Source organism: Felis catus, chromosome A1 (assembly GCF_018350175.1).
Source record: "Felis catus isolate Fca126 chromosome A1, F.catus_Fca126_mat1.0, whole genome shotgun sequence".
Taxonomy (NCBI): Eukaryota; Metazoa; Chordata; class Mammalia; order Carnivora; family Felidae; genus Felis; species Felis catus.
The window spans coordinates 23,096,785-23,103,216 of NC_058368.1; the positions used below are offsets into that span (position 1 = coordinate 23,096,785).

Genomic DNA, 6,432 nt, shown 5'->3' on the forward strand with positions numbered 1-6,432 from the left:
CAAAGAAAAAGTACTTGCTTGATAAGCATCGACAGTTAGACCCAAAATATTTGCACGGTGTCAGGAGAAACTTTGTTCCACGAACTTTACGACTCTCATCTCCTACGACCATCCCTCTTGATTAGATTGTGCTGGATAAACAATACTAATTTTTTCCTTCCCAGCTCTTCAGCTCCTCTGCCCCACTATTAGGTTTTTGTGATTACAAGCAATCGTGTTGTTTCAGACAGTTGGATCACAATACCATCGATTGGGTGATAGAATTACTCTGATACTAATAACAGTAATCAAAACCACAAATGTTTATAACATACTTTATGATTTTCTAAGTGCTCTTAATGTGCATTATCTCCTTTAATCTTGGAGACTGGGTCTGAAGATACATTTGCTACCTTGATTCATTTGGATGGATCCCCAAAGCTTTGTCTGAAGCAGCTTACATGTGACCTGTCACCGAAGGAAGGACTACTTCAGCTCAGGGCTGATGTGGGGCTTTTTTATATTGACTTTCGGTGGTTCCATCTCAAGACAGTGAATTTTCCTCACCACATCCTCAAATTCGGGAGACATTTACTGTATACAGCCCTCAATTTATCAACTATCATTCCTGCTAAGATTGTTAAGACAGATAAATGAGATAATAATAATAGCAAATATTTGTTTGAGTGCTTACTATGTGCCAGACAATGTCTTAAGTGCTTTCCACACACTAATTTATTCAGTCTTCATAACTGCTCCAACTTATAAGACATAAATAGCCTTGTTGTACCCATTTCTAAAAGGACAACTAAAACCCAAAAAGATGAAATAACTTGTCCCCTTGCTAATAACTGGGGAAGCTGGGACATGAACCCAGCAGACTGATTCTAGACTCCATGCTCACAGACAGTATGCATATGGATGTTTATTCTTTTTTTTTTTTCAATGTTTTTATTTATTTTTGGGACAGAGAGAGACAGAGCATGAATGGGGGAGGGGCAGAGAGAGAGGGAGACACAGAATCGCAAACAGGCTCCAGGCTCTGAGCCATCAGCCCAGAGCCTGACGCGGGGCTCGAACTCACAGACCGTGAGATCGTGACCTGGCTGAAGTCGGACACTTAACCGACTGCGCCACCCAGGTGCCCCTGGATGTTTATTCTTTAATAAAATAATAACATTTGTTCTTTTTTGAGTTTATCTATTTATTTTGAGAGAGGGAGAGAGAGAGAGCATGAGGAGAGGAGGGGCAGAGAAAGAGAAAGGGAGAGAGACAATCCCAAGCAGGCTCTGGGGCTGGAACTCACAAACCATGAGATCATGACCTGAGTAGAAATCAAGAGTCGGATGCTTAACCCACTGAACCACCCGGGCACCCCAATAACATTTGCCCTTTATGGACATTATTCTTTAATACACTTATCAAAATTTAAGGAGTGCTCTCTGTGTGCCAGGCATTAAGGTTAGTTCAGGAACACCACTTGCCGTCTAGTGGGGAAGATGGATTTGGATAAATGATCACGAGTGTGCCGTGTGTTAACAAAAATGAAGGACCACTGTGCTGTGGGGGCATAGAGCAGGGGACCTGGGCTCATCCGGGGTACAGAGAAGTTCTCTGTGAGGAAGGCACATTTTAACTGAAGCCTGGAGGACATGCACAAAGGGGAGGAGGGGAGACCTTCTGTGACTGCCTGAGGAACTAAGAGAGGTCGGTGTGGCTGGAATTTCTAGAGCGGGGAGACATGCGGTATGTGGTGATGCTGGAGAACAGAGGGCCAGGGATGCCACAATAAGGATTTGGTGTTTTATTCTAAGGGCCTTGGGTAACTACTGAAGACTGCTTAGCTGCAGAGAGGAGAAGATAGAGGTCATTGGGAGGATTGTGCAGTCCCGCAGGAGAGGGAGGCTGGCAGGATGAGCAAGGATGGGGGAGCAGGGACACAGGGAGTGGATGCGGCCAAAATAGATCCAGGAGGTAGAATGAGGAGAACCCGGCAATTGACTGGATGTAGAGGATGAGGGGGAAGGAGGAGTCAAGGTTTCTGACTTGAGTCAGGTTTTGATAATGGAAATAAAAATGGACAACAGAAACAGAAGCAGATTTGGATTCAGGGATTAACAGTGATGGATTGAATTTCAGGGGTGTTGACACAGAAGTGAATGTGCCCAGGAGGCACTTGGCTTGTAGGGGTTAGGAAAGAGAAATTTCTTTGACTCTAAGATGGACATTTTTCTTTTTTTCTTTTTTAAAAATTTATTTATTTACTTGTTTATTTATTTGTTTATTTAGAGAGCACACAAATTGGGGAGGGGCAGAGAGAAAGAGAGACAGAATCCCAAGCAGGCTGTGCACGGTCAGCACAGAGCCAGATGAAAAGGTTCTAACTCTTGAACCGTGAGACCACGACCTGAGCTAAGTCAGGCACTTAACTGACTGTGCCATGCAGGTGCCCCTAAGATGGACATTTTTCATGTTTACTATTTCTGAAATTAGAATGTGCCTTAAAAATAGTTTATTAAAAATAGTGTTTTAATGGTGAACTATAATTGATGATGTCTTAAAATAGACAATAGTCTGTAAAATAAGACTATTTCATAAAAACATAGCTAATTCGGGGGTACCTGGGTGTTTTGGTCCATTAAGTGACCAACTCTTGATTTCAGCTCAGGTTATGATCTCACGGTTCATGAATTCAAGCCCTGCATCAGGCTCTGCGCTGACAATGTGGAGCCTGCTTGGGATTCTGTGTGTGTGTGTGTGTGTGTGTGTGTGTGTGTGTCTGCCCCTCCCCCACTCACTCTGTCTCTCAAAAATGAATAGATACTCTTTAAAAAAAGTAACTAATTTGTATTTAATGATTTTTGAGAAATCAGAGAAGGACAGACTTTAAAACACTCTTTTATCTTAAATTTAAAAAAAAGGTCACATTCAATGAAAGTAAAATTCAGCAGTAGCACTAAATTTTAGCACAAATGCCAAGCTGGTAAAGTTCAAGTAATGAAGCTTTAATCATAACTGTTAGGAGCTTGAGGTGTCTGTTCTTTCTAAGTCCATGCCATTCCTTCTTCCCGTTTCTACCTCCAACACGATTTTGCCTCCGGGTTAACTTGATGTTAACTTGATTAGCTGTCTCTGTCTCCACATTACAAAGGTATGCTTTGTCAACCTTGGATAGAATAATGTGCCTTTGAAATTCAATCCATCATCCCTTTTTCCCAGAGTGTAAAATGCTGAACCTTTTCCTGTAACTATGGCAATGTTTCCCATACCCTGCCCCACCCCCACCCCCCTTAGCCACACATGTGAGACAAGAGCTAAAGAAAGAGTTATGTTAGTTTAGGAGAAGAAAAAGACTTAGTGACATCCCTTTCTCAAATCCTACATCATTCAGTCTCTGAGTTGTATTTTGGCCAATATGCTATGTTCCATTGTTAATTTAATATTCATAACTGTGCATATAACCTTCCCAATTAGATTTTCACTTGGCAGGGGAACAAACAGCCATAGCTACTCCCTACATTCCTTGGTTACAGTCTTTACCTGGCTTTTTGCTCCAATTCCACCAGATCATTGTGGGTCTTTCAATTAAGACCTGGGTCTTGCACAGAGACCTCGCATTTTGGCCTAGTACAGCCAAATCTCAAGGGAGCTTTTCATTTTAAGGTTATTCATTTTATTTTGAGAGACAGAGAAAGAGAGCACTAGTGGGGAGGGGCAGAGAGAAAGTGAGAGACAGAGAATCCCAAGCAGGCTCAGGCACTGTCGGCCCAAAGCCCGACACAGGGCTCAAACCCACTAACCGTGAGAGATCATGACTGGAGCCGAAGAATCAGACGCCTAACCGGCTGAGCCACCCAGGCGCCCTTCAAGGTTAACTTTTTATTGCAACAAAATACACAGGGCACAAAATTTATCATCTTAATCATTTTTAAATTTACAGTTCGGTGGTGGCGGATAGATTCATCATGCTACCCAACTATCACCACCATCCATCTCTCATGGAAACTTTTATGAATTCTGTGTGTCATCTTTGTGCAGGGGCCACGCTAATCTCTGTATTGTTCCCATTTTAGTATGTGTGCTGCTGAAGCCAGCACTCTCAAGAAAACTTTTAAAAACAAAACTTTACTTCCCAACTTGCCTATGGGGCCAGCATTACCCTAATACCCAAACCAGATAAAAATACAACAAAGAAAATTACAGACTAATAAATAGCTCTCATGAACACAGATGCAAAAATCCTCAACAAAATAATAGCAAATCGAACCCAACAATGTATAACAATAATTATGCACTGTGACCAAGTTGGATTTATTCCAGAAACGCAAGACTGGTTCAACATTTGAAAATCAACGAATGTAATCCACCGTATCAACAGACTAAAGAAAAGAAATCATATGATCATATCGATTGATGCAGAAAAAGCATTGACAAAATCTAACACCTATTTATGATGAAAACTCTCAGCAAACCTAGGAATAAAGAGAAACTTTCTCAACATGATTTTTAAAAATCTACAAAAAAACCTATGTTCAACATCCTACCTAATTGTGAGAAAATGTGTACCGTTTTTAAGGTTGGGAAAAAGGCAAGTATGTCCTCTCTCACCACTCCTATTTAGCAACATACTGAAACTCCTAGCTAGTGCAATAAGACAATAGAAGGAAATAAAAGGTAAATAGTTTGAGAAGGAAGAACTAAAACAGATCTTTACTCAGAAACAAAGGTAGGCACCTCAAGTCCCTTTTAGAATTTGTAGACTTTTAAAAATTGCATATTTGTTTTCTAGTTCAAAGATTTCTACTCTTATTTTTATTATTGCTTTCTTTCTATATCCTTGTGTTTAAGTTGCTGTTCTTTTTTAAGCATCTTAAGATGAAAGTTTAAATCATGTGGATTTTCAATTTGTGCTCCTCTCAAATATATACAATTAAAGCTATGAATTTCCCTGAGTCCTGCATTATCTGCAACCCAAATGTTTTGATATGTCATATTTTCATTATTATTCCATTGAAAACAATTTATAATTTCACTGCAATTATTTCTTAGACCTACAAGCTGTTTAAAAATGTGTTGCTTATGGAACACCTGGGTGGCTCAGTTGGTTTAGGTGACCGACTCTTGATTTCAGGTCGTGATCTTGAGGTTTGTGGGATTGAGCCCTACGTTGGCCCTACCTGGGCCTGCATTAGGCTCTGAGCTGTCAACACAGAGGCTGCTTGCTTTTCTTTCTGCTCTTCACTCTCTGCCCCTCCCCTGCTTGCTCTCTCTCTCTCTCTCAAAATAAATAAATAAACATTTAAAAATGTGTTGTTTAAGAAACGAAACAGATGAACGTATGGGAAGGGTGGGGGGAAGAGAAGAGAGGGAAACAAACCACAAGAGACTCTTAAAAAATTTTTTTTAATGTTTATTTATTTTTGAGAGAAAGAGAGAGAGAGAGAGAAAAAATATGAGTGGGGGAGGGGCGAGAGAGTGGGGGACAGAGGATCTGAAGCAGGCTCTGTGCTGACAGCAGAGAGGGCTCAAACTCAAACCGTGAGATCATGACCTGAGCCAAAGCTAGACGCTTAACCGACTGAACCACACAGCGGCCAAAACCACAAGAGACTCTTAACGATAGAGAACATACTGAGGGTTGATGGAGGGAGGTGAGTGGGGGATGGGCTAGACCGGGGATGGGTACTAAGAAGGACACTTGTGATGAGCTCTGGGTGTTGTATGTAAGTGATGAATCATTGAATTCTACTCCTGAAACCAATATTGCATTGTATGTTAACTAAGATTTAAAGAAAAATAAAAATGTGTTGCTTAATTTTCAAATATTTGCTTCCTTTTATTGATTTCTAGTTTGATTCCACTATAGTCAAAAAAACACATTTTGTATGATCTCAGTCCCTAGGAATTGTTTGAGCCTTGCTTTATGGCCTAGCCAACAGTCCATTTTGATAAGTGCTCATAAGCTCTTGAAAACATGTATGTGGCAGTCGGTAAGTGCAAAGTTCTGTATATGTCAGGCCGATTTGGTTATTCTTGTTCAGGTTTTCTATATCCTTGCTGATTTTTTGTGTGCTTGTCCTGTCTGCTATGGAAAGAGGTGCGAAAATCTCCCATGATTGTTAATTTATCCGTTTCCTCTTTTCTGTCAACTTTGCTTAGCATATATTGAAACTATGCTACATTTTTCACCAGTTAATGATACGTTATAAATTATTAGGTGCGTGCAAATTGAGGACTCTTTTATCTTATGTAAATTGACATTTTTATCATTATTGAAATGTCTCTTTTTCATCTCTAGAAATATTTCTGCCCCTGAAGTCTTTGTTGTCTGATACTAATATAGCTAAACCAGCTTTCTTGTGGTCAGTGTTGGCATGGCATATTTTTTTGTCCATTCTTTTTTCTTTAAAACTTTGTGTTTTTATATTTAAGTTGGGTCTGTAGTAAATAGCC

The 6,432-nt window shown here is 40.2% G+C and overlaps 1 non-coding gene across 1 annotated transcript; it reads right to left on the minus strand.

Moving 5' to 3' along the window:
- Window positions 1–3,972: 3,972 nt before the first annotated feature.
- LOC111556911 lies at window positions 3,973–4,076 on the minus strand. Its single transcript, XR_002736617.1, has one exon. It is a non-coding gene; the product is annotated as a U6 spliceosomal RNA (small nuclear RNA).
- Window positions 4,077–6,432: the final 2,356 nt, after the last annotated feature.